This window comes from Giraffa tippelskirchi, chromosome 6 (assembly GCF_054371585.1).
Source record: "Giraffa tippelskirchi isolate mGirTip1 chromosome 6, T2T-mGirTip1v1.2.pri, whole genome shotgun sequence".
NCBI classification, from domain to species: domain Eukaryota; kingdom Metazoa; phylum Chordata; class Mammalia; order Artiodactyla; family Giraffidae; genus Giraffa; species Giraffa tippelskirchi.
In genome coordinates, this window is record NC_137280.1 from 57315576 (window position 1) to 57328007 (window position 12432).

Sequence of the window (12432 nt, forward strand, 5' to 3'; positions counted from 1 at the left end):
CATAACTGAATCAACTTAGCATGCATGCACAGCTTTTCTTTGGGGCTTCCCAGGTGGTGCTAGTGGGAAAGAACCCTCCTGCCAATGCAGGAGATGTAAGAGATGCGGGTTTGATTCCTGGGTCAGGAAGATCCCATGGAGGAGGGCACAGTAAAACCTCTCCGGTATTCTTGCCTGGAGAATCCCATGGACAGAGGAGCCTGCCAGGGTACAGTCCATAGGGTCGCAAAGAGTTGGACACGATTGAAGCAACTTAGCACACATGCATGATTAGGAAGAAGTCACATTTTAGGGGTATGACTGGTGCCATTGGGAGGGAGGGTTAGCTCACTGGTTATCTCTAGACTTTGCTTTCTCCCGTACACAACATTTCTGTGGCGGGATTAATTGTTCCTACAACTCACCTGTGATTCTTCCTCCTGCTTCCAGGATAGGGTGCTGTGTTTACAAATAGACAGGTCTTCCCTGCTCCTGTTCTCTGGCTACAGCCTGAAGTCCCAGGGGAACAACTACAGCCCCCGGCCCCTTTTCAGGTGAGGTGTAAGGGCCAAGGTCACACTAATCCCATGCAGGCACATCCTCTTGCAAAGCCCTGCATGGTATTGGTGCCACAGACCCCAAACCTCGGGAAACTAACCTACTTCCTGTGCTGCGTGGCCTAGCTCTCTTGTGAAATTTGACAGGTGTCTGAGGTGAGGTCACCTAACCCAGAGGTCTGGCCTGATGCTCACGGGCTGAAAGCTGAGTTTATTGGTGCTGCAGTGACAAGGGTGGGGGTTTCAGTCCTTGTTTGGAAATGTATGAAAAGTAGGTACTTGTGCTCAGTCATGTCCAACTCTTTGGTACTTGTGCTTAGTCGTGTCCAACTCTTTGCAACCCTTTGGACTGTAGCCTGCCAGGCTCCTCGGCCAATGGAATTCTCAAGGCAAAGATACTGGAGTGGGTAGCTGTTTTCATCAGTGTATGAAAAATATCTGCTTAATTCTGCCCCTGCTGGCTCACTTCAGCACCAGTACCTCTCTTTCATGAACATAATTTAAAAAAATCCTGTGGTCAGAAAAACTCTCTGCAAATATCAAGGGCTTCCACTCATGATCCTTGTCTTGATTAAGTAGCTACTGCAGTTCCAAAGCCATGCCACCCTCCAATGAGGGGACTGTCAGGCTCTGCCACGTGTCTTCATAGGAGCGCCTACTGGCCACCCCCAGTGACGAGAGCGCCCCTGCCTGGTGCCTGGCTCCCCTCCCCTTAAGTGCACGCCGCCTCCAGGGGTCTCCATCTGTCTCTTTCCACCCCTGGACCAGCCTCGGGACAGGTTCGTGAGCAGCACAGACTGACCTCCACAAATGACCTCCAACTCTTTTCATCTCTGATGCCTTCAAGTTTTAAGCTAGTTAAGGTGATGGAGGCAGAACTATTTTCTCCAGCATCATCACCTTTCTATTTAGAGATCGAGTGTCCTGAAAATTCAGCATAGTCCAGGAGTGGTTTTAACCTCGGCTCTCGAGCTGGTTAGCCCTTGAAAAGCCCTTGGACTTCCAAGAGTCTCATCTTCATGTGCATGCTTTCTGAGCTCAACAGCACTTCCAGTGTCCACTCTCCAGACAGACTCCTCAGGGGGACCCTGATTCCATCACCTCCCAGCCGTGGGCCTCAGTGTCTCCTCCACCAGATGGAGGCGCATGTCATATCTGCACCACAGATTGATATGACAATGAAATGACTTCTGGTATGTTGGGAACCTAAAACTGTGCTCAGCAGAGTCAGCTTCAAACACATTTGTTTTTATTATTACTCTTATTATTATTGTCATTACCTCTTCTGCCCCCTGAGAGGCAGTGAGCCCCAACACGACCCTGATCCAGTCTCTCAAGTTGCAGAGAGAACCTATGCATTTCCCATCGATTTTCTCAGCCACAAGCATCGGAAGCTGTTCTCAATTTAAATCTATTGCTGAAATCAAATCCAGGGCACCTTGAATTTGGATCATAATGAAATGTAACCATTAACCTCATTGTTCCCTGTTTGGAAATCAACACAGATCCTAACTTCCAAACCTAAACTGCATTATCAGGGCACCTCAGGATTCTGAATCAGGCTGTAGAGTCAATAAGGAACGTCCTTGATTTCAGGAGAGTAATCCCCCTGAAGTCTTCCCACCGGGGTGGACACGAGGTTGTTTGATGTCGACCCCTCTTGGTGTAATGGCAACTCTCCGGTCTTGCAGGGAGAACACTCCCACCACATCTGTTCTTCCCAGAACACTCCCACCACATCTGTACTTCCCATTCGAATTCCCTTTCACTCCCTGTGCACCAGGGAACAGCTGAGCTCTGAGCTCTCTGCTGCAGCCTTGCTTCTCCCCTCGGGGCATCTAGTCCAGTGCAGACACTGTCCGTGACACCGGCCAGGGTACAAGACCTTCTCTCCTAACTGATGCCATCCAACCACAGCACCCAGCACAGAGAGCCTTTCTCTGGCTGTTGTGAATAATAACCTCCAAGGTCGGGATGAGCTACTTTACTCACGATGGTTTTGTGACACTACATATATATGGGAGTGTTTCTCACTCAGGTCAGTTCTCCAGCTCTCTGGACAGCAGCTTGGTGTTCTGCAATTCAGTTCTATTACCACTGACCCCAGAGGTTAAGGGCTCAGTCCTGCAGGACTGTCCCCACTTCAGACTCCAATCCAAAACCCTAAGTTGCCATCTGCATTTCAGACAAATCAGCTGTCAACCAGGGGCTTCCAAACCTTCCCTTCAGGTTTGGAAACTGTCTAGAAAGACGCACACAACTTAGGAAGACATTTCCCTTATATAACATGGCTGCAGATGAGCAGCCGTGGGGGCGGTTCCTGTAGATGTTCAGAGCAGGGACTTCTGTCCCTGGGGGGCTGGTAGGCCAGCCTCCTGTCTCCTGGGTGTGTTTGCCAACTGAGAACTGATCAACTCCACTGCTGAGGAGTTTCTATGGAGACTTCACTGTGTAGATGATTGTTGAAAACACTGGCCTTTACAGATTGATTCAGTCTCGGCCTCTGTCTCCTCCCTGAAGGTCAGGGGTAGGGCTGAAACTCCAACCTTCTAATCAAGCCTTGACTTTCCGGTGACCTACCCCATTCTGTGGGGCCACTGGCCACCAGTCAGCCCATTAGCACACAAACTGCACCCTCACCACTCTGGAAACTTCGAGTTATAGAAGCTCCATGTCAGGAACTGGGCACAAAGACTAATATTTTCATTACCTCACACCAGGAGAGGTTGATCTGCCCTGGAGAGAGACCCAGAGTTATGGCCCCAAGGGGTGGAGATTCCTCCACCCTGTGCTGATGGCCGTGGCCCACATCCCAGAAGGCCCAGGCCTCAGTGCCTCATCCTTCCCCATCAGGTGTGTTGATGCCATATCCACACACCCAGGCTTCAGACAATGGTAGCAGTGAAGGGGTTTACAAGGCCTCCACCAGCTCCTCCTGCTGCTCCCAGCAAACACGCCTGGTGACATGGGTCCTTCCATCTTAGGAAAGCTTTCAGCTTCTACACCTGCCTCCATGGCCCTCTTGTCCACCACAGCTACTTCACAAACAGGAATAAAACTTTAAACAGAAAAGGAACTTTTTAAAGAATCTTAGGCAGCTCAGATAATCTTCAAAAGGCCAGGGAATCAAGTTTAGATTTCCCATCAGGAGTAAGGCCTGGAACCACACTGGAGAAATGGTCTAATTGGGTCCACTGGCCTGCAGACACCTAGCCCAGAATGAGAAACATCTAGAAACCAAACTCTGAACTTACATCTAGGAGGCACATTTATCCTCCTTGAGTCCTCAGATTCTTGCTCTCTGACCAGCACTAATCACATCAATGGAGACGGACTTGGAAGCTCTTCATGTCCCCCCAAACCCAAGATGGACTGGCAGGGTACAGTTCTCTGCTCAGAACTTGTCAGGTTCCACTGCTCTGGGCAAGATACTACTGCTTCTTATCTGCTTCCTCCATAAAATCTTGTTGTTGTTCAGTCAATAAGCCATCTCTGATACTTTGCAACCCCATGGACTGCAGCATGCCAGGCTTCCAAGTCCTTCACTATTTCTTAGAGTTTGCTCAAATTCATATCCATTGAGTCAGTGATACCATCCAACCATCTCATCCTCTGTCACTCCCTTTTCCTCCTGCCCTCAATCTTTCCCAGCATCAGATTCCAACGAATCGGCTCTTCACATCAGGTGGCAAAAATGTTGGAGCTGTTGCTTCAGCATTACTTCTCCCAATGAATACTCAGGCTTAATTTCCTTTAGGATTGACTGGTTTGATCCCCTTGCTGTCCAGGGGACTCTCAAGAGTCTTCTCCAGCACCACAGTTTGAAAGTGTGAATTCTTGGTCACTCGGCCTTCCTTATGGTCCAACTCTCACATTCGTACGTGACTACTGGAAAAAAACATAGTTTTGCCTATACGGAAATTTGTTGGCAAAGTGATGTCTCTGCTTTTTAATATTCTGTCTAGGTTTGTCGTAGTTCTCTTCCAAGGAGCAACTGTCTTTTATTTATTTATTTATTTTTTTTATAAATTTATTTATTTTAGTTGGGGGCCAATCACTTCACAACATTGCAATAGTTTTTGCCATACATTGACATGAATCAGCCATGGGTTTACATGTGTTCCCCCTCCTGGACCCCCCACCCACCTCCCTCCCCCTCCCATCCTTCTGGATCATCCCATTGCCCCGGCCCTGAGCCCTTGTCTCATGCATCGAACATGGAATGGTGTTCTGTTTCACATATGATAATATACATGTTTCAATGCTATTCTCCCAGAACGTCCCACCCTCACCTTCTCAACTGTCTTTTAATTTCATGGCTTCAGTCATTGTATCTTATCTGGTCACAACAAGAAAACTACTTCTTATCAGCAGTGAATTAGCGGACAGCCATATGCTATCACCAGCTCTTGTGGCTCATCCCCAGGTACCAACTTTATAGTGGAAGGTCCAGAGTTCTCCCTCTTGGCATTGGAGGAAATTTCCTCTGCTGACTGGGTTCTGAATGACCCAGCAGGACAAAATTCATCAAAGATGAAGGTGAAGCAGATGTATAAATATTTCAAGGACAGAGGTAAACAGAGAAACAACTGTGGTATTTTCCCAATACATAGTGGTGATGGTGTGGTCCACGGGACAGATTGATTGAAAGCATCTCACAAGTGTCACTTGGATCAGTTGTTCCCCAGATGTCATGGAAACACATTCATTTAACAAGAATTAGTTACGTCTTACAGATATTATACAAGAAATGTCAGGAATAAACCTTTCAATGGAAAATGATCCTTAGTGGTATTTTTCAAGCTTTGATACTTAGTGATGAAACATAGATATGTGGATTGACTGGAGACAGGGGATGGCATCTTTAACAAATCACAGAGATGGATATATGGCATTTTTAATAAATCATAGGAAGAGTTATAGCATTTGAAATGAAAATTGAAGTTCATCTAAATTACTTTATTTTCCATAAAATAGAGTAATGCCTCCCTACTTAGTTTTATAGCCATGTTATGAAGTAGGTACTTCATTATGATTTCATAAATCATGCTATGGAAATCCTTGCCACTGTGCCTTGTAAATACACTTTTGATAGACATGACTGTTCTGTGAAGGTTTCACTCTGTTAACATTTATGGTTCTGAGCTTTGTTCACATACCGGATGCTTTAAGACAAGATAAGGTTGCATATATTACATTTCTAATTATTTTCCAAAATCTTTTAATTTAAAGGGAATCCCAGAAGTTATGCAAATATCTAGTTTTTGACATTTCTCCAACATTAAACTGAAAATCCATTGAGTTAAAAATTTCCACTGTTTTTAAAAATTATTCCCTCCAGGAAGCTGAACAAACGAATTATTTAAATTTATCTCTGCCACTCATCTCCCATAAACATGAGGAAAATGAAGTCACTTTACCGTATGGTGGCCTGTGATGGTTTACTTGTTTCCTGTGTGTACACATGATGCTGTTAGGAATAGTGTCACTTATAATTCCTATTAAATTGTGTGCACGTGTGTGTGCACATATGTGCAAAGAAAACATGAAGCACTCAGTCTCACATTGTGAAATCTTCAAGGGTGAGGTTAGGAATTCTTCCTTCTGGTTCAGAGAGTTGAAACGAGGGAGCTGAGGATGAGGCGAATTTCAGGTTGTCGAAATACAGCCCCTCACTCTATGGTCATTTATTCAGCAGGATATTAATTCCAATTTTCTAGTATCATCAATAAGAAGATTGAGATAAAAGGTGATCTGTTTGAGATCCTCTGACAATTTCTTAATGAGTCAGAATTTTAGGACTTTTCCTTAGGCGAGCAGGAAACCTCTGTAAACCTGGAGATATCTGGATAGTTGCAGAGCCCAGACAAATAGTAGGTGACCATCTGGCCAGACTGAGAGCCCTTATCAGGGATGAAGCTCAAGAATGTGAAAACACATTCTACCATCATTGGTGCCTTAGGACAGGACCTCTCTCCTGAAGACTTCCAATAGCACAGCTTTATCAATAGAACACTTCCCTGAGCACTGATGTTATATGTACATCTTATAAATGGACTACCATGCCAGTACATTTTGTTGATAATAAAACATCCATGGATCTGGTAGAATAAATACGTAACTATACATATTTCCTGTTACTCGTAGTCATTTTGTGTGTCCCTGGGGTATTCAGCCGGATTGGAAACCATCACTGTAGGATATTTTGCAGGCTTCATCTAAGATTTATGTGACCAATTCATAGTACAATATATTAAGCAAATAATACATTTTTTTCTTGATTGAACACATTTTTCTCAATTCTATGCCAAACTCTTGAAAAGTAAATGTACCTAATTATCTTCAGAAGATAAGTGCTGCTGTTGAAGTGTTTACACACATCATAGGAATCTTGGGAAAAAAGGAAATGCAATCTCAAGAGTCGTTGTGCTTCACTCTTAATTATTCCATTTTAAAGTGATGAGCCAAGCCTGTGTAAACAAACCACAGCAGATGAGAATGGCATAAATAGGAAACACATTTTGACATATTTTCATGATGACCATTTGATACTAACATCAGGGTTTTTTTTTTTTTTTTAACAAAATCTCTTTGGAAACAAATTAGCTCAATATTTTTTTTCAGTCAGTTTGGAATATAAAGGTATGAAGTGCTGCCTAATTCTTTTAGAAACAATGAATAAAATTATAGGAGAACTTCAAGTATGTGATATTTCAAAGGCCATTTTAACTCCTAACACCTTACTTAGATTTCAATGATTAAAAACAAAATTAAGTTTCTGAGATTTTACATCTAAGAAGGGACAGTTGATTTCTTCTCCAAAATTTGTCGCTGCCCAGACTCTGCTGGTCCGCTATGAGCACAGTGTCCACTGCACAAGCAGAACCTCTGTCCTAGTGAGTCTCTTTCCTTGTTGTTGTTCAGTTGCTCAGTTTTATCTGACTCTTTTGTGACCCCATGGATTGTACCCCACCAGGCTCCTCTGTCCACGGAATTCCCAGGCATGAATACTGGAGTGGGTTGCCATTTCCTTCTCCAGCAGATCTTCCTGACCCAGGAATCAAACCCATGACTCCCGCATTGCAGGCAGATTCTTTACCACTGAGCCACCATGGAAGCCCCAATCATGACATCTGCATGGTAGAAAACAGCTTATCTCATTAAAAATAGCAAAAAACGCAGAGCAGCGTGCATCTCCAGGCATGCACAGCACCCCAGGGCTGCACCTTCCGTCATGGCCATCTGACCTTGGCCTCTACTGCGTGGCACGTGGTGACCCCCATAATTTTGTCTCCTCAGAAAGTTAGAAATGCTATGAAGCAGATTTTTAGAGTAGAAACCAAGCTTAAGAAATATATATGTATATATATATATTTTTTTTCCTGCTCAATATGAGGCTGGTATTCGTTTCTCCTGAATGCTCTGACTTCTCTCTCTGCATATATTGCTAAACAAATATAGGCTCTGAATTGCATTAGGCACAAGCAAATTTAATTTAAAATCATAGTTTAAAGGAGAGTCAAGATTTTACATTTTGTTTTTCTGAATGCTTTGGTTATCTTTCATGACATTATATCATACCATATTACCATTTACTATGTACTTTTAGATTTTGATTTGGATCTAATTTCAAAATTTTAGAAACATTAGTGAGGCTGAGTTTTGGCAGAAAACATTCTGTAACTGATCAAATTAAATGAACTGTCATGAAAGGTCACTATAAGAAGAACGAACATCTACCTAACCATGTTCTAGACTGTAAAGTAAACAGATTTAAGCTGATATTTCCGCTGCAATATTTGAAAAATATAGTCAGTGGGGTAGGTGCATTTTGAACCAGAGGAGTTATTTTTAATATAAATACATTGTATATTAATTTTTCTAAATAGAGGAGGCTAATGTTTGCTATTAGACATATAATTGGCCCATATTCCATTGGGTTTCCTACTTATATCAGTAATTTTCCTCTCTGCTGTTGCTATATATACACATACATATTCTTTTGATGCTGAAACGGTATGAACATGCAAATTACAAAGAGTGAGTCTCATTTAATCATGCATAATTAAACATTTCAAGCTTAGCATGGATAATCTGTCTTGCCCACAAAGGCACAAACGGTTTCCCAGCTCTCCAGGCAGTGCCGACTGGTATGCAGTTGTGAGCTGTCAGTAAAGCACACTGGAGCTCCAGCAGCCTCAGCATGGGGGTGTCACAGGTGACAATTTGCACCAAGTGGTCTTCCTGGTTGTCAAGGTCGTGCAACAAAAGACAGTCATCATATGTCACCAGTTATGTTGACATAAACATGGAACTGCTGTGTATCAGGTGGAAAATGTCATCTTAAAACATCTGATAATTTGATTCAACCAGTATTGACTTCATAAGTGGTTTATGGGGATATGCATCTTCCATGGTTGACCTCAGAATAAAATATAAATTTTGTGTTCAAAGTTAAGTATAATGGTTCCAAATGTTAAAGTGAAGATAATTGTTTCAGAATAAATTATGTTTTCAGGGTAAGTAGTTTAAAATTCTATTTATAAAGGCTCAAGAATGAAGTTTCTGGATCCCATGGGGAGTCAATACTGTGCACGTGGTGCAAGGCTCAGTGCCACCTCGTTCTGTAAGAAGCACACCTGACACTGTCTTAGCCTGCAGATGGGGTAAGGAGTCCCTGCTGACCAGTCCTTCATTCTAGGGAAGTGAGCCCTGGGGTTTCACAGGCAAACGCTGGAAAGGATGTGGAGAAAAGGGAGACTTTGTGCACTGTTGGTGGGAATGGAAATTCTAGAAAGCAGTGTGGAGGTTCCTCAAAAACTACAAATTGAACTACTGTATCATCCAGCAATTCCACTCCTGACTATTAATCCAAAGGAACAAAAACCCTATGAGAAAAGATACATGTACCCGTACTGTTCATGTGTGTTATGCGGTACTGTGTGTAGTCGCTCAGTTGTGTCCAACTCTTTGCGACCCCATGGACTGTACTGGAGTGGATTGCCACGCCCTCCTCCAGGGGATCTTCCCAACCCAAGAATCAAACCCAGGTCTCTCACACTGCAGGCGGATTCTTTACCATCAGAGCCACCAGGGAAGCCCCTATGGCAGCATTATTTACAAGACATGGAAGCAAACTAAGTGTCCATCAGTGGATGAATGGATAAAGAAGATGTAGTATACACACACAATGGAATATTACTAAGATACAAAAAAAACAATGAAATCTTTCCATTTGTGACAACATAGACCTAGAGGGTGTGATGTTAAGTGAAATAAGTCAGAAAAAGACGAATACTGTGTGATTTCCCTTATACATGGAATCTAAAAACCAAACAAACAGAACAAACCAGAAACAGACTCATAGACACAGAGAACAAACAGGTGGTCACCAGAAGGGACGGGGTCAAGGTAAGGGGTGAAATAGGTGAGACAGATTAAGAAGTACAAACTTCCAGTTACAAAATAAACGAAAGTAAATGTCACAGGAATGAAATGTACAGCATAGGAAACAGAGTCAATAATAATGTAAAAATCTCTATGTGATGAAAGACTAGACTCATCTGGTGATCACCCTGTGATGCAGAGAAATATTGAATCACTATGTTGTGTAGTTGAAATTAACCTAGAATTATAGGTCACTATACTTCAACCCAAAATATGTGACCTAAATGAAAGGAAATGAAAAAAGAGGGGAATATATGAATATGTATACCTGTGGCTGCTTCACTTTGCTGTACAGTAGAAACTGACACAACAGTGCAAAGTAACTATATGCCAATAAAAATTTTAATAAGTAAGTAGTAAATAAATAAATATAAATGTATGCATTGGGAGGAAATGCATCAAAATGTTAAATGGTTATCTCTGGGGGTGGAGATTATGGTTAATTTTTACTTATGGTTTAATGTATTTCCCCTTGCCTATGATGAAAAATTAGAAAGAAAATAATAAGTGTCATTAAAAATGAAAAAAAAACCCTGAATCTCTGAAAAAGAATCCATATAGATGGTTTAAGTTTAGTGGTAAAATCAGGGAGACCTGGGCTTACACATTATTTCCAAAATATGACCCCTGTGTCAGCTTTGGAAATGCACTCAATTTCTAACTCTTGGTTCCTCATCAGGAAAATGGAGAATAATCATATTAAAGCATTTGTCACAGGACCTGAATCACAGTGATAATTCTATGTAAATGCTTAGTGTTTTGTTAGAAGGAGATTTTGAATGCTTTGGTCTCAATTCTACATAAGAAAGATGGGAAGACATGGAAAGATTCTGAGAAACTACGGAGAGCATTGACTTCCACTGATTTTTCCTGAATTCGAGTCACTGAAGGAGGATCATGGGCAGACAGCACCATCATTCAAGATATCAGGGGACGTGATGATGGGAATCCAAAGAGGAAAGAAAAGGTATCATGGAAACTCTGGAGGCAATTGATACAAACTAGGCCAGCTTAGCAGACATTAGAGCCTGTGATGCTGACTTGCACAAATAAGGTTAGAGAAACCAAGTCTGACTGTGAAAGGAAAAGTAAAGCTTGATATGATTTTAGAAAATGTAAAGTTAGATATAGACCAGGAAATAGGATCAGTAAAGACATTTGTTTGGGATATTTACACTGAAATAAGGAGGCTTAGATCCGTAAGTGTTAGTCTCTCAGTCATGTCCGACTCTTTGGGACCCCATGTACTGTAGCCTGCCAGTCTCCGTCTCCGTCTCCATTGTCCATGGAGTTCTCCAGGCAAGAATACTGGAGTGGGGTGCCATTCCCTCCTCCAGGGGATCTTCCCCACCCAGGGGAACCTGGGTCTCCAGCATTGCAAGTAGATTCTTTATCATCTGAGCCACCATAAAGTCCTTTTGTAAATACACAATGTGCACATTTAGGAATGTTGATTGACTTGATTGGGAAAACAAAGTTTGAAGGCAAAAATCAGACATGAAAATATGAAAGATCATACCTACTTAAGATTCTCTCTAAGACTGTTTTTCTTACAGTGATCTTTGGTGGCTGGTCCTCAGTGGAGCTCAAGCAGAAACCCAATGAAAAGAGCAGAGCCAGGTGCAGAGAGGGGGTCCCAGGTCAGAGCGCAAGCTGTTTCAGTTACCCACTGAGAAACCATTTTAGTTTCCTAGAGCAGCCAGAGTGAAATACCACAGACTGGGTGGCTTAAACAACAGAAATTTGTTTTCTCAGAGTCCTGAAGGTCAGAAGTCCAAGATCAAGGTGTCAGCAGGATAGCTGTCTCCTCACCCTCTCTCTTTGACGTGCAGATGTCCAAAGTGCCCTTGGGTCTTCACATGGTCTTCTCTCTGTAGGTGTCCTTGTGTCCTAACTTACTTTTCTTGAAACCACACACAGCTGCTATCAGATTAGGGCTCACCCTCATGATCTAATTTAAACTCCTCTTTCACAGGGCCTCCCAGGTGGCATTAATGGTAAAGAATCTGCCTGCCAATGCAGGAGACACAGAGATGTGGGTTCGATCCCTGGGTCAGGAAGATCCCTTGAAGGAAGAAATGGCAACCCACTGCAGTATTCTTGCCTGGAGGCAATCCCATGGACAGAGGAGCCTGGTGGGCTACAGTGTATGGGGTCACAAACTGGACACGACTGAGCACCTGAGCACCACCACCATCTCTTTCAAGACCCAGTCTACAAGTACAGTCACATTCCAAGATACTGGGGGTCACTGCTTCAATATATGAATTTGTGGGGACACAATTCATCACATACCAGATGCTGTTTAGTTTTACTTTGGGATAAAGATAAGGATGGTTACCAGGCATGTGGCACCAAGACACTGCTAGATATAGAGGAAGCCGTCTATGCTGTGGCTTGTGAGAGATGCCCCATGTAAGTGGCTCCTCAGTGACCAAGGCACACTCAG